Source organism: Hyperolius riggenbachi, chromosome 5, assembly GCF_040937935.1.
Source record: "Hyperolius riggenbachi isolate aHypRig1 chromosome 5, aHypRig1.pri, whole genome shotgun sequence".
Classification (NCBI taxonomy): Eukaryota; Metazoa; Chordata; class Amphibia; order Anura; family Hyperoliidae; genus Hyperolius; species Hyperolius riggenbachi.
This window is the reverse complement of record NC_090650.1, coordinates 338,485,411-338,509,926: the sequence shown is the minus strand read 5'-3', so window position 1 is coordinate 338,509,926 and position 24,516 is coordinate 338,485,411.

The window sequence follows — 24,516 nt, the reverse complement described above, 5'->3', positions numbered from 1 at the left end:
TGTGGTATTGACATCACACTGTGGGAGGATTTTTACCACAATATCAGCCATACAGAGCCCCCTGATGATCCGTTTGTGAAAAGGAAAAAAAAATCTCATGGGAAAAGGGGTATCAACTACTGATTGGGATGGAGTGCAATTCTTGGTTCCAGTTTCTCTTTAAATCACTGCCATAGAGTGACTAAGCAAAGGGTTGCTCATTGACAGTCAGATCACATTGTTATTTTGCCTTCTTTCACTGAATTTAAACATTGGAAAAAAAGCTAATTCAAATATTTGCAAGAATAAACACATACTTTCTGTAAAACTGTAATTTAGAGGTAGTGTCACAGAGAGCAAGAATTCTTTGGCATACTTTGCAGATACAGTTTTCATTTATAAGAAACCCTGCAAAATGCTATTATACCTAATGTGTCTACTCCGAGAACTGCTGACTCTAAAAGGCAAGTCAGATACTGTTAGGAGGTACTGGATGGAATTGGACACAGCTGATAGTTTTCATCTGGCAGAATATCACACAACAACTCTTCTAACAGCTAAAACTTGAGTCCTGTGGTTTATCAAAAAGAGACTGATGAAAAATATATTTTCAGCACCAGAGTCCAGAACGCACAGAGACATATTGATTGGTTTGTTACAAATCCCAGACTGAAAATTCTTTTTCACAATAGTGGGAACTTAAAGCGGTTTAAAACTCTGACAAATTTTTCAACAAAAATGTGTTTTCTTACTTTTTATAACCCATACAATTATCATATTTGCTTTTGTGCACAAGTATTATTATTCATTTAGACATTATAAGTTCCCAAAGATCAGTTAATTTATTTTTAAAGCTGCTGGTGCATTTTATTCATAACTATTGTAATTCTGTTCTGAATGCAGCCACCAGTGACTTCTGACCTGTGTTTCACCCCAGGACTCATCAGCTGAAGTCCTGCACAGCCAGAGAGTGTTTACATAAGTGTATCAAGTAAAGAGTGTGTACACAAGATAAGCTTAACAGCAGTTTGGATGCGGGTTCTCCCTGCAGAAGAAAGAGTCAGCCCTGTGATGTAATCCTTTGAATGCTGTTTTACTAAAAAAAAAACATTGTGTTAGTATATTATATGCTGTAAATAATCTTTTAGAGCAAAGAAGAAATTCTGGGTTATATTCCGCTTTAAGGAAAATTTATAGTTAAAGAGACTCCGTAACAAAAATTGCATCCTGTTTTTTTTAATCCTGCAAGTTCCAAAAGCTATTCTAATGTGTTCTGGCTTACTGCAGCACGTTCTACTATCACCATCTCTGTAATAAATCAACTTATCTCTCTCTTGTCAGACTTGTCAGCCTGTGTCTGGAAGGCTGCCAAGTTCTTCAGTGTTGTGGTTCTGTGATGCATCTCCCCCCTCCAGGCCCCTCTCTGCACACTGCCTATGTATTATTTAGATTAGTGCAGCTTCTCTCTGCTCTCTTATCTTTTACAAGCTGGATAAATCCTCCTCTGAGCTGGCTGGGCTTTCACATACTGAGGAATTACATACAGGCACAGCTGTCTGCACTCTGCAGGAAGAAACAGCCTGACACTTCAGTGGAAGATAGCTGCAGGGGGAAAGAAACACACAAATGATCTCTTGAGATTCAAAAGGAAGGGTGTATACAGCCTGCTTGTGTATGAATGTATTTTCTATGTGTGGACATACTGTACATCAATCTACTTCCTGTTTTGGTGGCCATTTCGTTTGTTTATAAACAAACTTTTTAAAACACTTCTTAAACACTTTTTATGCGGCGAGGAGCGGCGAAATTGTGATAGAGGGTAATAGGAGATGTTCCCTAACGCACTGGTATGTTTACTTTTGTGCGATTTTAACAATACAGATTCTCTTTAAAGTAAAAGTTATGGCTACATCAAACAGTGCTTAACAGAACCAATAACAAGCAATGTAAATATTATAATTCTGCTTTTTTAAAAGGTGGGAAACTAATCTTTTTTAAACTAGCCATACATTAAACCCATGCATTTGTGAGCACAATCAAGTCAAGTCACAGCAGTTATACGTACATACTTTCATTTTGTATGCAAATTTAACCAGCTCAGGACCTTGGTAGGTAGAATCTACGCTGCATCTGCGGTTCTCTCACTCTGATGCGGTGTAGATTCTAAGCCACAGCTTCCCATAACCCGAGCCGATCGCTGCTCACTGATGGAAGTAAACTTCTTATCGGTAAGGAACCAGTTTCATTGGCTCCTTTCCAGGTGATCTCTGTGAGCCAATCACACTGATCACAGAACGTCCACATTAAAACAAGGCTCAGTCTTTAAGAGGGCAGAGCCTTGCGGTCCAAAATAGGTTAAAGCAGTGGGGTTATTTACATATTGTAAGAATATATAAACACAGCACAAAAAAAAACTATTTAAGTTTCAATGGAGGTGAGTATAAATAAAATGTATAATCCATAATAGCAGAGAACAAACATCATATCATGACTATAAAAATGTGATTATGAACACTTTTTATAGTCATGTGACAGCGTTTGTTCTTTACTCCTGCATTCAGGACTTCTCATGAGCATCACCTCTCCTTTGTGTCTGGAGTGGCTGAATATTGTACTAATTAAGGGCTCTGCCTCTGATGCAGTAGACCAGAGTTCAAATCATGGCACTTACTGTTCAGTAAGCCAGCACCTATTCAGTAAGGAGTCACACTGTTACTGCCCCTAGTTGCTGCAGCTCACGCGCTTTAAGTTCCCAGGAGAAAATCACAATATAAATGTTATTTGTCTTGTCTTTAGAATGCTCACCCACAGCCAGTCCGTCATGCTCCAAGCCTGGAAACCTACAAATGTTTTCTCAAAACACACCTGTTCAGACAAGTCTATAATTTGCTGTAGGTATCATTGGAGGTTTAATGCCTCATACACTAATCTCGGTGTCTACTTCCCCCTTCAGCCATCTGGCACATGCACATTTGGTCCTGTATGCGCCCATGGCCATAATCCTGTCGGACTCTTCCTTGTGGCACTAATCTGAGTGCTGTGATCAAGCTGTTAATGTGCATGCACCAACTATACTACATCCGGTGAAAAGGTCCCAACCGCCGGGGTCGGCGTCTACTACAGACTGATTGGCTGAACAAGGGAGGTGTCCAGGGGGAAATGGAGGACATGGACCTCAAGTAGATGGCATACCTGACATATGTAGGTACCTTGTTTTTGCCCGATTTTTTTCAGGTGATGTATCTTTTAAACAGTTGCCTATCTAGGATATTCAAGCATGGCTGGGGAAAAATATCTCCATTTAATGTCTGTAATCAAACTAGCAGTTATATGATTGTAGTTTCACGCAGGACACTTTTTTTTTTTAACTCAGCCTGTCCTGGAATTATAAAGAACAATATGCTGTGGATATCGCCTGCAGCTGCAGTCACACAGCTACTCACATTTCATTCCACAGTCTCTGCTCCTCATCACTGCTAAAAGCAGAGAAGGACAATTTTCTGCTAAACCAGGATTAGACAGACACCAGGCAGCTACAACTGCAGCAAAAAGAACAGGATGAGGCAGCTACTCTATCTTATGGGCAGGGGCGTAACTAGGCCCCACCGGGCCCCCCTGCAAAATTTCAGAGCGCCCCCCCCCCCCCTGGGGCCCGCTCGGGGCCGTGGTGTGGGAGCTGGAGGGGTGGCAGCATGAGGGGAAAGCCTTGGCCACAGTCGGCGGGGAGAGGGGAAGTTCCCCCCTCTCCCTCACCTCGGGGCTCTCCCCTCTGCGCTTCCCTCCAGCTAACGTTATACTGTGGGCAGCGGGCAGCGGCGGGCAGATACATACCTTCCTTGCGTTCCACCGCATAATCTTCGCTCTGGCGTCTGGCGTCACTTCCGGAAGTGACGTCACTTCCGGAAGTGACGTCATAGGCCAGAGCGAAGATTATGCAGTGGAACACAAGGAAGGTATGTATCTGCCTGCCGCTGCCCGCTGCCCACAGTATAACGTTAGCTGGAGGAAAGCGCAGAGGGGACAGCCCCGAGGTGAGGGAGAGGGGGGAACTTCCCCTCTCCCCGCCGACTGTGGCCAAGGCTTTCCCCTCATGTTGCCACCCCTCCAGCTCCCACACCACGGCCCCGAGCGGGCCCCAGGGGGGGAGGGGGCAGTCCGGGCCCCCCCGCAGGCGCAGGTGCTGCAGGGCCTATCGGTACGCCAGTGCTTATGGGCCAAGTTGTCCTTCCATGAATATGTACTTAATTTAGCTACTCGTGCACAGTGTCCAGGTTGTTAAAGAGCAACGTCAGCCTAAACAAACATACTGTTATTAAGTTACATTAGTTATGTTTATTAAAATAGATAGGTAATATCATCTCTTACCCATCCTGTTTTAAAAGAACAGGCAAAGGTTTGTAATTTCATGAGGGCAGCCATCTTTTTGGTTGAAAGGAGGTGATAGGGAGCATGAGACACAGTTCCAACTGTCCTGTGTCCTGATCACCCCTCCCAGCTGCTAGGCAACGAGGACAACAACATCAGCAAACCCATCATGCTTTGCAAAGCATCAGGGGAAAAATGCCGGGCAGTTTTCTTTGATGGGGCTGAGCTTAGCTTCTAAGCAGCTAAAAATTAGGCTTGGGTATGAAAAACAAAGTTCTGATGCTGTGAAACTGTTAAAGAAACACCAAGCCTTTTCAGTGCTGCTGAGTAGATTTTTAGTCTGGAGGTTCACTTTAAAGTTTCTGTTCTATTTCTAGCTCTATTGACATGTTGTTCAAATGACAATATTTTGTCAGAAGCCAAGCTATTAAAGAACACGTAGATGACAGAGGTCCTGTGCACAGACCTAGCAGTGGGCCAATAGGCCTTCCTCAGACTTATTTATATAGGCAAAACATCTATGTACCTCCTTGTGTTCTAATGTATATAAGCTGTGCTTTCTAACTTTAGTGTAAACGAGGTGACACATGACATTTTGAGATAAACATGTGTATGTACAGTGCAAAACTTATTAATAACCAGGCTGTTTTACTTGTTTTATTTTGGTGACTGAAAGAGTTAATTTTTAGGCATGGAAGTGACAGTTTCTGTCTCTGTCTTGTTGGCACCTTGTTGGGAATATAGCAAACATCACTGATAAGCTAATTACAGCCATAAATGTGTTCCTGGCAGAATACAACTTCCGAGACCACAGGGAGATAAAATACATGTATTATTGATCTTTTTCTAACTCTGCTACTGAGCAGAGGCAACAAAACCTTCAATCTACTTTGTAAATATTTAAATATAAAATAAAACCATGGTATATCTAAAACAAAAAGTCATTTTAACGGGACACTGTAGGGGGGTCGGGGGAAAATGAGTTGAACTTACCCAGAGCTTCTAATGGTCCCCAGCAGACATCCTGTGCCCGCGCAACCACTCACCGATGCTCCGGCCCCGCCTCCAGTTCATTTCTGGAATTTCAGACTTTAAAGTCTGAAAACCACTGCGCCTGCGTTTCCGTGTCCTCGCTCCCGCTGATGTCACCAGGAGCATACTGCGCAGGCCCAGTATGGTCTGTGTCTGTGCAGTATGCTTCTGGTGACATCAGCAGGATTAACGACATGGCAACGCAGGCGCAGTGGTTTTCAGACTTTAAAGTCTAAAATTCCAGAAGTGAACCAGAGGCGGGGCCGGAGCATCTGTGAGTGGCTGTGCGGGCACAGGATGTCTGCGGGTGACCATTAGAAGCCCCGGGTAAGTTCAACTAATTTTCCCCCGACCCCCCTACAGTATCCCTTTAAGGAGTAGGAGGAAACATACAATTGTTTATCTCATCAGTTTATTTTCACCTTTGGTTCATGTTAACCTACATGAATAGAGAACAACGAATGCCTTTTAGCCTAAAACTTACACTTTATATCTTTTAAAGTTAGCTAGTAAATGGTATTATCTTGTTTTGAAGCACTCTACAACCTATTGTCTTAATACATTTATTTTCTAATTTTGAAATATAATCCTAAACATCCATCATGTTCTCTGCCTTCATACCTTCAAGCATACCTTTAAGGGGTCAGAAAAAAATGACGCATAGTGCCGATGTTTAAAAATGGCTCTGCATCGAAAACATAGCCTTAACGTTATTTAGCTATATCAATGTTTAATTATGGCACTCAGATGAAAAACGAGTTGAAGGGTTAAATTGTTAAGCAGCATATCGCTAATTATCTTTTTACTGTCTTTAACCACTTAAGGACCGCAGTCTTTTCACCCCTTAAAGAGGAACTGTAACGACAAAACGTCCCCTGGGGGGTACTCACCTCGGGTGGGGGAAGCCTCCGGATCCTAATGAAGCTTCCCACGCCGTCCTCCATCCGTCAGGGGTCTCGCTGCAGCCCTCCGTGCAGCGGTGACGTAATATTTACCTTCCTGGCTCCTGCGCAGGCGCTCTGACGGCTGTCGGCTCCGAAGTAGGCGGAAATACCCGATCGCCATCGGGTCTGCTCTACTGCGCAGGCGCAAGTTTCCGGCGCCTGTGCAGTAGAGTGGACCCGACGGAGATCGGGTATTTCCATCCATTTCCATGCCGAAAGCCGCCACAGCGCCCCCGCTGGAGCCAGCAAAGGTAAATATTGAAGCTACAGTCGGCTCTGTCGCCGGCTGTTCGGAGGGCTGCAGCGAGACCCCCCGTGGGACAGAGGACGGCGTGGGAAGCCTCATTAGGATCCGGAGGCTTCCCCCACCCGAGGTGAGTACCCCCCAGGGGAGGTTTTTGTTGTTACAGAGTCTCTTTAAGGACCAGAGCCTTTTTTCCATTCAGACCGTGAGGAGTAGTCTAGAAACCAAATGCCTCAAAATGACCTGTGAAATTCTAAAGGTACTCATAGGACGTTGGGCCTCTTAGCGCACCTAGGTTGCAAAAAAGTGTCACACATGTGGTATCGCCGTACTCAGGAGAAGTAGTATAATGTGTTTTGGGGTGTATTTTTACACATACCCATGCTGGGTGGGAGAAATATCTCTGTAAATTAAAACGTTTTGATTTTTTTACACACAATTGTCCCTTTACAGAGATATTTCTCCCACCCAGCATGGGTATGTGTAAAAATACACCCCAAAACACATTATACTACTTCTCCTGAGTACGGCGATATCACATGTGTGACACTTTTTTGCAGCCTAGGTGCGCTAAGGGGCCCAACGTCCTATTCACAGGTCATTTTGAGGCATTTGGTTTCTAGACTACTCCTCACGGTTTAGGGCCCCTAAAATGCCAGGGCAGTATAGAAACCCCACAAGTGACCCCATTTTAGAAAGAAGACACCCCAAGGTATTCCGTTAGGTGTATGGTGAGTTCATAGAAGATTTTATTTTTTGTCACAAGTTAGTGGAAAATGACACTTTGTGAAAAAAAAACAATACAAATCAATTTTGCTAACTTTTGACAAAAAATAAAATCTTCTATGAACTCGTCATACACCTAACGGAATACCTTGGGGTGTCTTCTTTCTAAAATGGGGTCACTTGTGGGGTTCCTATACTGCCCTGGCATTTTAGGGGCCCAAAACCACGAGGAGTAGTCTGGAAACCAAATGCCTTAAAATGACTGTTCAGGGGTATAAGCATCTGCAAATTTTGATGACAGGTGGTCTATGAGGGGCCGAATTTTGTGGAACCAGTCATAAGCAGGGTGGCTTCTTAGATGACAGGTTGTATTGGCACTGAAGTGCAGGAATGTTCTCAAATCGTGACCTGGACATGGCAATTAAGTCGTACCAGCAGTGATCAAAAAAAAAAAATTTTGTCACTGCGGTGGGGCGGGTGAGGGTTTGGCCGGGTGATCAGAAGCCCGCAGGGGGCATATTAGGGCCTGATATGATGGGTAGCAGTGACAGGTGGTGACAGGGGGTGACGGGATGGTTGATAGGTGATCAGTAGGTGATTACAGAGGAGAATATATGCAAGCAATGCACTGGCGAGTTGATCAGAGGGGGTCTGGGGGGCTAATTGAGGGTGTGGGCGGGTGATTGGGTGCCTGCAAGGGGCAGATTAGTGTCTAATCTGATAGGTAGCAGTGACAGGTGGTGACAGGGTGATTGATGGGTGATCAGTGGATGATTAGAGGGGAGAACAGATGTAAACAATGCACTTTCGGAGGTGATCTGAGGGTGGGTCTGCACGCAATCTGAGGGTGTGGGTGGGTGATCAGGTGCCCACAAAAGGCAGGTTAGGGTCTGATGTGATGGGTGGCAGTGACAGGTGGTGACAGGGGGTGATTCATGGGTGATTGACAGGTGATCAGTGGGTGATTATAGGGAAGAATAGATGTATACAGTACACAGGGGGGAGGGTCTAGGGAGGATCTGAGGGTGTGGGGGGGGTGTTCAGGAGCCCCCAGGGGGCAGTTTAGGACCTAATCTAAAAAATTGCGTTGAGATAGTGACAGGGAGTGATTAATGGGTGATTAGGGGGGTGATTGGGTGCAAACAGGTGTCTAAGGGGTGGGCAGGGGGGGTCTGATGGGTGAAGTGGGCGATCAGGGGTAGGATCAGTGTGCTTGGGTACTTACTAGGAGGGCTGCAACCTGCCCTGGTGGTCCCTCAATCACTGGGACCACCAGGGCAGGAGGCAGCCTGTATAATACGCTTTGTATACATTACAAAGCGTATTATCCGCTTTACATGCGGCAGATCGGGGGTCAACAACCCGCCGCCGCTGCTAATCTATATATATATATATATTTATATATATATATATATTTATATATATATATATATATATATATATATATATATATATATATATATTTCCTGCTATATCATGGCAGCATACGATTGGGTAAACCCCGCCCCCAACATACAGGTCTGTGTAACTATAAATTAAAGACTCACCCCCTTCTTAGTGCTTTTTCATTTCCTGTCCACGCTACAGGTCTGTTCCCGTTTTCCTGGGAATCTTTTTATTTTTCACCTTACCTGGCTGCCTTCTTGCAGCCATCCGGCCAGGTTCTGCCTCTCCTGGCCGAAGCCCTGCCTTATGCCTCATTGAGAGCGCCGGTTTGGGACCCTTCCTGGCGGGGTAGATGCTCTACATGGAGCGGGACCGTATGCGTAAGGGGCACTGGCTGGTACAGCGGCCGAGCGGGGGAACCGTTACGGCTACACACTTCACTTCCGACTCTCTTTCTTCTCTGGTCCACTTCCGCGTTCCACGCGGAGGAAGTGAGCGGAGCGGGCGGAGCTGATTGGTGGACGCTAAAAGGAAGTGCGTCTTTTCTCTCCTCGCTGCAGTTCAAACAGCCGCGCTGAGCAGAGAGGTCTGAAAACTGCTGGAGCAGGTAACACACTGGTCATTTTCTTCTTGTGTTGGGCCGCCGTGCCTATGATTATAGATGCATTGATGGAATATTTGCTCAGGCAGCAGGCTCACTGGTGGCTTCTGTATGGTCTCTTTTTCAGTGGTCGCAGATCTGTTGGCACTTCCTTGGAGAAGTTTGTGGAAGGTTTGTGTAATAAAAGAATTGCCTGTGGGTGAGACACTTCTTTTTTTACTTTACAAATGTGTGATTGTACCCACTGTTCTCTTGCAGCTGATTAGCTGGAGGAGAATGGAGCCGGATGCCCAGAATAATGGCCAGCATAGCTCTGAGAGGTAATGGTGCATTTTTTTCTTCCCGCTGATGTTTTTGGGGAAAAAAAGGGGAGTAATATTATAAAAGAGTGCACATTTAAGCAGACTATCTCTGCTTTGTCTCTGCAGCCCTTCAACTTTGAAAGCAAGCAAAGACAAAACAAAGACACAGAAATCTTCTGCTGGAGGGAAGGCCACAAGCAAGACCAAGCATATTGAACCACAACATAAGAATATTTGCTGGGCCTGTGGGAAGCGAGCCTTACCTGATAAACTTGTATGCGAGAACTGTTTATACTCCTTGCCTGTGGAGGATGTGGAGGAATTTCCAGATATAGAGACAATTGTTAGACAGATTGTTAAAGATACGTTAAAGGAAAAGAGAGGGGACTGTAACCCGCAGGCCTGCATGGATGTAAATGTTGATAAATTGACAGAAGCTCCTGACATAGACATAGGATTTGATTTTGCAATGGTGTCACAACTGGTGAGAGCAGTTAAAGACGCTATTGGTTGGGAAGACTCACAGGAGCCCCCAAAAAAGAAACCGAGATATTATCCCCATTTAAAAAGGGAGGCCGAGGCATTTCCGTTAATGGAGGAAATTGAGGAATTATTTGAAGAGGAGTGGTCTAAATTAGAAAGAAAACCGCAGTTGACTAACAGGTTTACTAAACTTTATCCGCTGGAAGGGGGACTATTGAATAAAATAGAAGCACCCCCTATGGTAGATGCATCCATAATTAGACTGGCTAGACACGCCACATTGCCATTGGAGGATTCAGTTTCATTTAAGGACGCCTTGGAGCGCAAAATGGATATGGATCTTAAGAGGGCATACTTAACTATGGGCTCTTCCGCAAAACCAGGTATAGCCTTAACATCCATCGCGAAGGCAATTCAGGCATGGACTGATAATTTGGAGACAGCGATAAATGCAGACTATGATAAACAGACTCTGATTGCATCCTTGGAGGAGTTCAGGATGGCGTCAGACTTCATAGGCGAAGCAGGCATAGATGTTGTAAGATGCGCAGCTAGAGCTATGGTGCAGACAGTAACCTGCAAAAGAGCGATGTGGCTAAGACACTGGTCGGCAGATAATAACTCGAGACTTACGTGGTGTAAAATACCGTATGATGGAAAGCATTTATTTGGTGAGGTTATGGATAAGGCCATATCTAAGGTAACAGGGGGCAAAAGCGGACTAATTCCGCAGGAAAGACGAATCAAAAGACAACAGTATAACACTGATAAAAGGTCCTTTCGATTTCGGAGAAGCGAGACCTCATCTAATAGAGGGGGGAAAGGCTACAGAAGAACATGGCAGAACGCACAATCCACTTTGTCTAGATTCTCGAAGCAGAGGCCTACACAGACCAATTTACAGAACCAGAAATCGTTCTGAGAATACGCCCGCCCACTCTCGTCCAGTGGGAGCTCGGCTGCAGGCCTTTCACAGAGTGTGGGCGAACCAGGTGGAAGATACCTGGGTGATAAAGACTATAAGGGACGGTCATACCTGGAATTTCGAAACACATCCTCCAGACAAGATCTTTGTCCCGACAAAGATACCAAGAAACGAATGCAAGAGAGACACGCTTATGTTATATGTAGAAGACCTACTCAGGAAGAGAGCAATAGCGGCAGTACCAAAAGAGGAAGAGTATTCCGGATTTTACTCCCAACTATTTTTTGTAACCAAAAAGACAGGGGAACTCAGACCAGTTATGGATCTGAGAAACCTGAATCGTCACATACGCAAAATGAAGTTCAAGATGGAATCAATTCATACGATAAAGAGAGCGGTACAACCACAAGACTGGCTCATGTCAATAGACCTAGCAGATGCGTATCTGCACATCCCGATCCATCCGAATTTCAGAAAGTTCCTAAGATTTGCAATAGGCCAGGCCCATTTCCAGTTTACGAGTCTACCATTCGGTATTTCAACGGCACCCAGGACTTTTACAAAGATACTAGTAGCCCTAATTGCTCAGCTCAGGCTGAAAAGAATAAAAATTTATCACTACCTAGACGACATTTTACTAGTCGCTGGAGACAGGCACACACTATTGGAACACAGAGACATTGTAATACAGAAGCTGGAAGAATTTGGTTGGATAATAAACTGGAAAAAGAGCCAACTGGAGCCTACACAGTCACTCATATATCTAGGAGCACAATTCTGTACAGCAGAGAATGCTATCAAACTGCCAGAAGAGAGAATCATGACAGTTGTCTCAAGAGTACATGCCTTCCTCGAGCGGAGATCATGGCCAGCACTGGAATATGTGAAGATAATGGGCACCCTGACGGCTACCATTCCCACGGTGAAATGGGCGAGATGGCACTCCAGGAGGTTTCAGATGGAATTCTTACACAAGTGGTGCAAGGAGACTTGGCATCAGAAGATACAACTCACGAGGAAGATGCGGTTAGAGCTAACATGGTGGTTACACAGATGGAATCTAGTGAGATATGTAGAGCTGAGAGCACAGACACCGGTAGTTTTGACGACGGATGCCAGCATGACAGGCTGGGGAGCAGTTCTGGAAGAATCCTATGTACAGGGGGTATGGAGGTTCCAAACGAGATACCTGACAGCAAACGTCTTGGAACTCAGAGCGGCATTATTGGCACTGAAGCATTACACAGAGCTTCTCAGAGACAAGGATGTAGTGGTAAGAATGGACAACGCATCCGCGGTGGCGTACATTCAGAACCAAGGTGGAACGAAGAGTCAAACGTTATTGAGGGAAGTGACTCCGATAATGATCTGGGCACAGAGCACAGTTTCGTCCATACAAGCAGTTCACATTCCGGGAGTAATGAATGGCAAGGCAGACTTCCTAAGCAGAAGAATAATAGACAACAACGAGTGGGAACTGAAACAAGAGGTATTTCTGGGGATATGCAGAAAGTGGGGAACCCCCCAGGTGGACATGATGGCAGGGCCAAACAATCGCAAGTGCCACAGGTTCTACACGAGGTACAGGTACCCTCAGGCGGAGGATTGGGATGCCCTGACCTGCAAATGGAGCTTCAACCTAGGTTATGTATATCCACCGGTACCAGTCATAATGAGACTATTAAACAGAATAAGCCAAGAGAGGGTGAAAGTCATTGCAGTAATACCCAACTGGCCACGCAGACCTTGGTACCCGTTGCTGAGACAATTGTCGGTACGGAACCCAGTCCCTCTGCCGGACATAGTGGACTTGATTGCACAGGGACCAATCCTTCACCCAGATCCGAGCAGACTGAAGCTCACAGCATGGATGTTGAGCGCAACAAGCTAGAACGTCTTGGCTGTTCGAGGGTGGTGCAAGAAACATTGTTGCAGGCCAGAAAGAAGACTACAAATGCTACATATTCTAGCATATGGAAGAGATTCACAGATTTTCTAAAGGGAAAGGGAAAGGACGTACAGAACCCGTCAACAAATGAAGTTCTTGAGTTTCTCCAAAAGGGACTAGAACTCGGACTTGGGGTCAATACGTTGAAGGTACATATATCAGCCATTTCAGCCTTAACAGATTTAAAGTGGTCAAGTCAGCCATTAATAATACAGTTCATCAAGGCGGCTCATAAGATCAGGCCACCAAGGAAGAATATTTTTCCTCAATGGGAGTTACCTTTAGTGCTGAAAGCTTTAACTAAGGAGCCGTTTGAACCAATAGGGTCTTGTACTTTAACTAACCTCACACATAAGCTGGTGTTCCTGATCGCGGTAGTCTCTGCAAGGAGAGTATCAGAAATTCAAGCACTAGGATGTAAGCCTCCGTATCTCAACCTCTTCACCGATAGGGCAGTGCTACAGCACTTCATTCCGAAGGTAGCATCTTCCTTTCATTTTAATCAGGACTGGACACTACCATCATTTATACTAGCTGAAGAACAGAATGTGCATACATTGGACATTCCTGTACTCTTGGAACAATACCTAGCAAGATCAGCACAGATAAGAGCTTCTGATAGGCTTTTTGTTATTCCTGAAGGTCATAGAGAGGGACAGCCAGCAACAAATAGAACAATAGCATCATGGCTTGTTAAAGTAATAACACTAGCCTACAGAAGACAGGGTAAGCCACCACCTACAGAAATTACGGCACACTCGACAAGGTCGATATCATCGTCATGGGCGGCATTCTCAAAGGTGTCGCCAGAGGTCATCTGCAGAGCTGCAAATTGGAGCTCAGCTAATACATTCATTCAGCACTACAGGGTAGATCCTGCAGCCCTGTCAACAAAGGATTTTGGAGAGGCAATTTTGAACTCTGTAACTAAGATGTAGGGAAAACAAAGGAATGTTAAAATATATTGTATGCACTATCAAATGATAATTGATCTGTCATAAGGATACTGGTGCTGTGAAATAAACAGACTAAGTTGCAAATTCAGATGTCTCCCACCCCATTTTTTTTTTCCTGATAGTTAAATCCCAATCGTATGCTGCCATGATATAGCAGGAAAACGGAAAATTGTATACTTACCTGCCGGTAATTTTCCTTTCCTGCTGTATTCATGGCAGCATAGGGATTTCCCACCTCATTAGGTTGTTACTTACCATACTAGTAGACTTAGACTAGAAACAAAAAAGCACTAAGAAGGGGGTGAGTCTTTAATTTATAGTTACACAGACCTGTATGTTGGGGGCGGGGTTTACCCAATCGTATGCTGCCATGAATACAGCAGGAAAGGAAAATTACCGGCAGGTAAGTATACAATTTTCCGTTATATAGGTGGTTGGGAGGGGATCAAGGGATACATGGGGGGGAGATCTGGATAAATAAGTGTTTTTTTACACTAAAATCGCACAGCCTGTCACGGCTGCAGGCTGTCACACAAGATCCACAGTGACAGGGAGAGGGAGGCGGAGAGGGAGGCGGAACGGCAACTATGTTGCCTTTCGGAGGGTGATCGCTGTGATTGGCTCACAGCGATCACACGGCAGGGAGCCAATCAGTGACGGCTCCTGCCGATACCCGGAAGCCTTAGCTGTCATAAGACAGCTAAGTGCAGCCGGTTCGGTGCGCACGATCGCGGCGGGGAGCGGCGGTGCCGGTGATAGAGATCTACGCCATGCCAGCCAGGAGCCCATCAAAACAGGGCGTAGATCTCTATCACCTCGGTCCGAAAATGGTTAACGTTAATTACCCACCGTGAGGAGGGTTTCTTCGGCTGCTGGCTCATTCACTGACACAATTTCCTCGTATTTGGTGGCTTCTCAAGTTTCAAAATAAGCAGGAGGAGGGAAGAGAGGAGTGGACGGGTGGAGAGCGGACATGTTAGCCCTGCCATCTATGCCATCTAGGAAAAGCAGATCCTGTGATGAGGATGGTTGGCACAGCGCGGGGATGATGCTGGCAGGAGAGTGCAGCAGCAGGACTAAGAATGCCACACAGGCGTGAGCTGGGCCACCCACATGGGATAATTGCCTGACCACTTCCAGCACCACTAGACAGCGGGCACTGCCAGCCAGCCACCAGCCTGGAGCATCATGCACAGAGTAAGAGAGTACTTTCAGTGGCAGTGGCAGAGCCCTGACATTTATATTTGTAGCTTCTGTCTTCTGGCTGAGAAGTGAGAACGTTTTATAGCTAAACGTTAAATAATGCTTAATAACGTTTATAGCTTATTGTTAAGTAACGATAAGCAGCCAAAAAAAACAGTGACATCACCGTGCGCTATTTTTCATATGGGCCATTTTTGACTGGACCCACCTTTGACACACTTCTTTAAATAAGCATATGATTTGTCATTGCAAGCATCCATAAATATGGACATGCACATCTGCCTTTACCCTACACCAGCTGAGTAGTCTACTGCACCTTCTGCTCCAGCATAGCCACCTAAACTAGTGTTTCCACCTATCCCAAAACCTTCCACATTTTAAGATATTTCTAACCCTACTGCACTAATTATACCTAGAGATGCAGTGCATTGTTAGATGTCATTTTTTACACTTTGCATTATGTATGTAATCATACAACCGTGTCACTGAATGTGCCTACTGTATAAGTCTAAACTGCCAATCCATCGCTACCCACTACTGTATTGTATTGCATAGAACCTAGGTTCTCAACGTGTGGTACGCGTACCCCAGGGGGTACTTCTGATGGTTCCAGGGGGTACCTGGGCTTGATATACTTAATGTGATGATTTGCTCAGCTGCCTGTGCAGACAGGCAGCCCTTTGACCATTGTGTAAGTTTGCATGCTGCAGGACTCTGGAAAGAAGAGTTTCTGTCAGTTTTGCAGCTTGTGCTTGCAGAGGAATTTGCATACGTTGTCATGCAAATTGCCTGGCCACATTCATTGGAGGCGTGTACTATAAGTACTATGTCTTTCCCACAATGCTTTGCTGGTCATTTCCCTTCCATGCTCAGTTCCTGATGGACACTGCTGGAGTGTCAGCCATTGCTATCTAGTATAGTTAATTCCTGGGGGTTGCTTTTGGCTCCCCTTCTAGCCCAGTCAGGTTGTATTATCTGTATTGCCTGTTCTGTCTTGTCTTGCCTGTTTGCCATTGTCCTGTCCCTATGGTGTTTGACAGGAAATGGTTCTGATCTATGTTCTTGGAGTATAGCTGGTGCAGCGGTTGCTACCAGCTATCTCTTCTGTTCTGTCTTCTGGGATCGCGCTAGCTACTTTGTGCTAGCGCTGGGGATCCTTCTGTTCTGTCTCCTGGGATCGCGCTAGCTACTTTGTGCGAGCGCTGGGGATCCTTCTGTTCTGTCTCCTGGGATTGCGCTAGCTACTTTGTGCGAGCGCTGGGGATCCTTCTGTTCTGTCTTGTCGGTCGCGATTGCGCTGTCACCAGCGGCGGTTGATAGCGAATCGTTCTGTCTTGCGGAGATCGCACTAGCCGCTAGCGTTAGCGGCTGTGGATCTTTCTGATCTGTGTTCCTGCTTGAATCACACTTGCTCTGGCGGAAGAGCGGTGGATCCTTCCTGCCTAGTTCTTGTTTTTCGTGTGTCTGTCTTGTCCGCTGCGCTTGCTACAGGCTCGGTGAGGTAACCGTTAAGCAAGCGCTCGTGTCCCCTGTTTCATGTTTGTCTGTTTATGGTTAGTCAGGCGTGCTTGTCTCTATTGTGCTTATCACGTGGAGATCGCGCATAACCGCGTGCACTGTTGCGAATGAGTGCGGTGTTCGCGGTTAGCTAGCGGTTGTTATTTTCCGTATCTCCTTATTGTATTTGCTGTGCCTTTGCTACCCTCGTATTCTATTCTGTTCTGCCTTGTGTCACGTCTGGCGATCGCACCTCTCGCGATCGTGTTCCTATTTCGTATCTGCTGTTGTGTGTGTGCGCGGTCGCGGGGTGGCGACTGGATTGGCGCACACACATACAACCTATCCCTTTGCTCAATCTCATTCGCAATCGCCTCTCTTGCGATTGCGTTCTGCGCTTCGTACAATTCCTGTCTGGCACTTGTGGAGGTACAGAGGATTGGTTCCTCTGCACTCCCCAGCGCCATCTGCCGACAGGAATTTCCCTCTACAGGTGCGTAGCACCTTTTGCTGGGTGCCTGCAATTACACGCTTGTGGAGGATTTCTGCCGTGTCAGCGCACGCGTTGTGCGCTGATCACGGAGAAAGTTCCACAATCGTTACACTTAACCAATAACAACAAATTTAGAGTTTTAGAAAATGATAAATCTTATTTAAACACCAATCTCGTGTAGTAAATGCTTGGAAATAGTTTAGAACCAATTATCATGTATTATGATTAAATATATATTTGTCAAGGGGTTCTTGTGATAATGTTTACTATGCTAGAGGGTACTTGGTGAGTACAGGGTTTTAAAAGGGGTGCATAGCAATAAAATGTTGAGAAACACTGGCATAGAAGATGACAGCACTAAATAAAGCATAATAACAGTAATTAATGTTTAATGTATTAAATAATGCAGAAGTGCAAAACATATCTCCACTATTTGTAATGGCGTTCAGCACCACAAAAGTGGCAAACGTCATGGACCCGATTTTTGGGGTGAACAGATGAGTCCATAAATAACAGTATTTTCAAAGGTGCCTAACCCTTGGGGGGGAAAAAGCCAATGTTTTTCACCTTTTAGACATTTAATAAATGTGCCAGTAAGAAAAATGTTTTTTAAGTCAGTAGCACTATAGGCAAAATTATAGCAATCAGCTTATTTGCCACATTATGGGTGACATTGTTCTTTGTCCATTAGGGTGGCAAATCAGTATGCTCATGGCTCTACATCCAACATCTAATAAAATCGAATCCATCAAGACTAATGTGCAAAGAAAGAGGATCACCATCAGGACTCAACCTTTCTTTTGGTTTTACAAGTGCTGTAACATGACTTCATTCATCTAACTTATAATGGATATTCTGAAATATAATTCATAGCCATAATATCTGTCACCTGCAATACGATTTCTTTGTCTTGCTCGTGCCAGCGTAGTTTAAAGAGAAACTCCAACCAAGAATTTAACTTTATCCCAATCAGTAGCTGATACCCCCTTTTACATGAGAAATCTATTGCTTTTCACAGACAGACCATTAGGGGGCGCCGTATGACTGATTTTGTGCTGAAACCCCTCCCACAAGAAGCTCTGGGTACTACGGTACTCTGGGCAAACTGCCACAATGTAACAATGTTCACAGACAGGAATTAGCTGTTTACAGCTGTCTCCAACGGCCAAAACAGCTAGCAGCAGCTACATAACCTGCCCACAGTAAAAATGTCATCATGTAATAAATGTCAGAATGTAAATTGGGGAGAGGAAAGATTTTACAATGAGCAAACACTGACTAAATCATTTTACATAATTATTGTAAAAATGAAGCACATTTGTGGAGTTGAATAAATTATTTGTTAATTCTGTTTTATCGAGACTCGAGTGAGTTTTCTTTTTTGTAAGAGGGAGGTAAGTCCACCCTAACTTCCCCTCTGCTTTTAAACGGGTTTTAAAACGTTTTACTCTACTCTGGCGCCTCTGTATACCGAGCTTTTGCTGATCTTCTAGTCCACCCTGGGTGGAGGGGTGCATCCCCATCTACTATCTACAGAGAGCGACTTCTTAACCTGAGTGGGGTCAGGTCCTAATGCTCCCCACCTGCATTTAAAGTGGTTGCCTATGGGTAACCCGTGTTTGTGAGTATATACACATAAAATTGTATTGAACTCTTCATTTTACCTAACAATACTGCACCATATTGGGCTCTCGATTCTCTTCTTGTTTTTAAGCATATACAAATAAGAAGCAAATTTTTTCCAGAGTAAAATGAGCCATAAATTACTTTTCTCCTATGTTGCTGTCACTTACAGTAGGTAGTAGAAATCTGACAGAAGCGACAGGTTTTGGACTAGTCCATCTCTTCATAGGGGATTCTCAGCAAGGCTTTTATTCTGTATAAAGATATTCCCTAAAAAGGATTTAAACAATGATGCTGGCCAGCTTCCCTGCTCCCTACACAGTTTTTTTGGCAGTTGGACAGAGCAACTGCCATTCAATAAGTGCTTTTGAAAATAAATAAATCCCTGAGAATCCCCTATAAAGAGATGGACTAGTCCAAAACCTGTCACTTCAGTCAGATTTCTACTACCTACTGTAAGTGATAGCAACATAGGAGAAAAGTAATTTATGGCTCATTTTACTCTGGAAAAATGTACTTCTTATTGGTCTATGCTTGCACATATTTTACATTTTACAGTTTTTCGCTGTAGTGCTCCTTTAAGAATTTATACTCAATGCCACAATGACCAACATTCACATGAGGTGAGAAGTTCTATTTTTCCCCCAGTGTATTTTGCTATCTTGAATGCAGGTCCCCAAATCCTGTACAAGCTCAGAGCTTAGTTCTGTGGATAACCGAAAGTGAACAATTTTCACATCAAAGTGCTTATCTCAGTTATCTATGTTTTTATGACAACCTCCATGGAGATTATTTCTGAAATAGCCATAGTTTTGCAGGGTTATATTTAGCAATACAATTATGCTTGTGCACCTGTAGCAGTAATTCTTTGTAATCTAGATGCAGCTTGACAAATATGTATTAACTAGTAATGAAAAGAGTTAGAATTTGGCCAGGACTAATACAGTCCATTGATGGTGGAATATTTTGAGGGTTATTGTCTCCTTCCTCAATGGTGACATGTATGTCACTTCTAAAAAAAAAAGTCTCTGTGTAACGATTGTGGAATTCTCTCCGTGATCAGCGCACAAGACGTGCGCTGACACTGCGGAAATCCTCCACAAGCGTATAATTTGAGGGAACCCAGCAAAAGGTGCAGTGCACCTGTAAAGGGAAATTCCTGTCGGCAGGTGGAGCTGTGGAGTGCAGAGGAACAGCTCCTCTGCACTGCCACAGACGCCAGACAGGAATTGCACGAAGGGAAGAAACGCAGGGCAAGATAGCCCTGAAAGAGAGAGATACGATCCACTGCTCTTTCCGCCAGAGCAAGTGCGATCCAAGTATAGCAACAGAGCGAGCTGAATCCACTGCTCTTTCCGCCAGAGCAAGTGCGATCCAAGTACAGCAAGAGAGTTGGAGAGCAGAAGGATCCACAGCCGCTACCGCTAGAGGCTAGTGCGATCCAAGCACGACAGACAGATGAACAGAAGGGGCTACCAGTAACAACTGCTGCTCTGGTTAGTACCCCACAGACAGACAGAACAGGCAATACAAATAATACAATCCTGACTGCTCTAGCAAGGATGCCTAGTGCAGTCCCAGGAATTACTCTAAGCTAATCTTCAAACAATCAGCATGGCTGACACTCCAGGAGTGTTTCACAGGACAAACCATTATGACCCGCCACGTACTGTGGAATCACATGGTATATATAGAGCAAGTCTACAAAGGATGTGGCTAGGCAATTTGCATGACAAACATATGCAAATTCGTCAGCAGCAGCAAGCTGCAAAACTGACAAAAGGTCTCTCTTCCAGAGACCTGCAGAATGCAGACCTGAACAGTGGTCAAAAAGCTGCCTGCCTGCGCAGGCAGCTGAGCGGATCATTACACTCTGGTGGTGTTGTTTTCTGGTTTCTGGTGCACTTTATTGTGTAGGATGGCAGTCCGAAGATGTTATATAGAAACAATACACATTGGCAGTCATTTTGGCAAGCTGTACACAACATAGTGGGCCTTGGCCAGATTATGTCCTATTCATCTATAACAACACACTTCACACTTTTCAGTCTGAAATCCCTTTCATCATCTGAACATTCTTTTAGATTATCAATACACATATAATTGTTGCTGTGATGGAGAAAACCACATAAAGAGGCTGCCAGTTGAAAAGTAAGGAGAATGTTATGGTGACTTATGGCCATATAAACCGAAATATTGTTACCCAGTGATTAAAGGTTGTCAGCGTTTTTGAGGAATTACACTGTCTCTGACAATGGTCATTATAATGCAACTCAGGAGCTTAGTGAGTAAGGTCAATGTTGTCTACAAAAAGAAAACTCAGAGAAGTGTCTTGTTAAGTCTAGGGACCCATTTAAAGCCTTAGGCCCAGTTCACATCTGCGTTTGGAGCCAAAAGGATCCGGTGAGCGAATCCGGTCTCCGCTTTACCGGATCCAGATGGCTCTGTCTGTGGCCTGGTTCACATAGTGAAAACGGATCTGATCAATGATTGATCGGATCCGTTTTCACTCAGCAAACACATACCTAATCTTCAGTAGCAGCCAGTGGTAGAGGCTTCCTCTTCTTCCGCTTTGACTACACAGCGCATCATGTTACTAGTCACATGATGCATCATGTGGTCACGTGACGCGGAAGAAGACGGAAGCCTCTACTGCCGGCTGCTACGGAAGATTAGGTATGTATAAACCCTCCCTCACCCACCCGTCCGGCTGCTGCACTGTCCCTCACCCTTCCGTCGCTCAGGTTCGCGTCTGCCCATGCCCCCATCCCCCGTGGAACGGTCCGTTTCTTCACTAGTGTGAAGAAACGTTCTGTTTTACATTGCCCCAATGCTGCTGCATTTTTTGTCAGCAGCATTGGGGCAGAACAGTCCGAAAAATTAGGGCCTGCAGCAATTTTTACGTCTGGGGATTGGAACGTACGGAACGTATCCGTACCAACGGACGCATGTGAATGGATCCATAGGCCAACATTGGATCCTTTCACTTCCGTTCCGTTTGTACAGTATACGCTCCGGTTCTGATCCGGAAAAAAACACTAATGTGAACCGGACCTTATTAGATGGCAATATCCCCCATGTTTGGTAAAAAAAAAGGTCACATACTCACCTCTGGAGGGGGATAGCTCTGGATCCTATAGAGCCTTCCCGGTCTTCACTTGGTGCCCTCGTTCCGGTGCTGCATTCTTTATATTTAACCAACTGTTTGCATATGCCTTCGGGGATCTTCGGAATAACTTTTGCAATACATATATTGCAGTAGTTTCAAATACCACAAGAAGTATTGCTATACTGTCTGTCGAGATGAAAGAATAAAAAGGAATATGAAAGCTTGGATCTGATCCTTTTCTAATCTGCATACACTTAATGAATGATATATTACAAAGCGTATAAACTTTTCACCAAGGAAACATCACAAAGAATGAAAGTGGTGAACATAATATGCGTGAGATGAATTTCTCAATAATTTCCTTTTGTTATATGAGTTAGAAAGATACTTGTTCTACAAAAAGTTCTTGAATGCAATTATAAGTTATTAAATGCTGTTATTCATAAAGAACACGCCACTGAAATACTAAAACTTGCTTTACTAACCTGAGAAATCATTGCTGATAGAAATATGGCTTATTAGCAACATTCAGCAAGTATAAATGAATTATTAAATATTTTTCAAACTCCTTTCTGCTTGAGTTATTTTACTATATCAATGTTTCACTTATAAAAATGTTTTCATATATTTTTTCCACCGTTTAATAGCTAAAAGCTCTGTGGTCTTGTCTTGTTAGATTTTTGTTGTTACAGAACAGATACAACATTAATATACAAACTGTATTATATTGCGAATACTGCCTAGATATAGGCCAAGCCATAAAAATGTAACAAGCAATTATTATTATTATTATTATTAATGATTTATATAGTTCCATTATGTTTGGTTGTGCTGTACAGAGTAAGAAACATACATGAGTACATAAGATTGCAGATATTGATACATAATACAGATTTGTTAGTGAAGATAAATGCTACAGCAACCAAAATATTACAATTACTAATTACACAGTAATCTAAAAAACAGTTGCTAAACTGCCAAGAAAAAGTGATTGCGTGATATGTTGGCGAAGTTGTTAGCACTTTTGCCTTGCAGCACTATGGTCACAGGTGTGAATTTAGAGGGAACCCGAGATAAGAGTGATATGGAGGCTGCCATATTTATTTACTTTTCAACAATGCCAGTTGCCTGGCAGTCCTGTTGGTCTTCTGAGTCAAAACCCTGGAACAAGCATAATGGCTGAGTCAGCTGAGTCAGAGTACCTGATCTGCATATGCCTATTCAGTAGAGACACGGGATCAGGAGGACTTCCAGGCAACTAATATTGTTTGAAAGGAAATAAATATGGTAGCCTCCGTATCTCTCTCACCTCGGGGTCCCTTTAAAACAGGATGCTATCTACATGGAGTATTTATGTTCTCTCTGTGCCTGAATTGACTTTTTCTGGGCACTCCAGTTTTCCCACACATCCCCAAAATGCATGGATAGATTACTAAATATTCTAACTCAAATTAGCTTTAAGGTGGCCATACACCATTCAACCAAAATGTTTGATTTTCCAAGTTTTTTTTCTATAAAAATGATCCATTTTTATAAAAAAAAAAATGAGTAGTATGGTGGATTGTTTGATTTTCTAACAATACAATCAATCAAGAAAATGTATCAATTTAAAGCACCTGAATAAAAACATTGTACGGTATAGGGCCACCCGTGGACTATGGTAGGAACATGAGACTGTGGCTAAAGTAGGAAACAGATTGGGAGCTCCTCTGAGGGACAGGTAGGGACATGGCTTTACACTCTGACAATTGACATTGCTACATGTTTTGCTTTATGAACAATTATTCCTGCCTGTGTTTGGACCAATATACTGTGTAAAGGCCCATGGAAACTTCCTGAGAATGGATATGAAGTGTAAAACTGTTCCAGCATGCACAGGGACAAGGGCTGTAACTGAGAGGGTAAACTGACCTGCGTCACAACCTCTTGCTGATGGGCAGCATGCTACTCTCTATCCACCTTCACAGCTGGAATTTACACTGTTTAAAGAGACTCTGAAGTTTCTTTTTTCCCTGATTTGCTCATATCATCCTGTTAAGAGTTAATGCGTAAGTGAAATCGCTGCATCCCCGCGGCAGATGAGTGATTTAATATAGAGAAAGCGACCTGCAAAGTACTACGACTTTTCAGGTCGCAGATTATGCTGCTCTGGAGAGGCAGAGCTTTGAGCTGTAGCTCTGCCTCTCCGCAATCAATCTCCGTGGGTCTCCTCCTCCTCCACGCCCCTCTCAGTGAAAGAAGATTGAGAGAGGCAGGGAGAGGCGGTGATCAGCAGAGATCGACTGCGGAGGAGGCAGAGCTACAGCCTAAAGCTCTGCCTCTTCTAGGAAGTAACGCCCTGCGAGCCCGGGAGCTTTGCAGGGCTAATCCTCAGCAATAAATCTGTCATCTGCCGCGGGGATGTGGCATTTTCACTTAGGTATTAACTCTTAACAGCACTATATGAGAAAATCAGGGAAAAAAAGAGACTTCAGAGTCTCTTTAACCACTTCCCGACCGCCGTATTGACAAATGGCGGCCGGGAAGTGGACCCCGCAAGGACCGCCGTATTGACAAATGGCGGCGGTCCTTGTAGGGGCATGGGCGGAGCGATCGCGCCATCCGTGACGCGATCCTCCGCCTCCGCCTGGCGCCGCTCACCCGCCGCAACATCCCGCCGGCCATACGGAAGCGCCGGCGGGATGTTAACCCGACGATCGC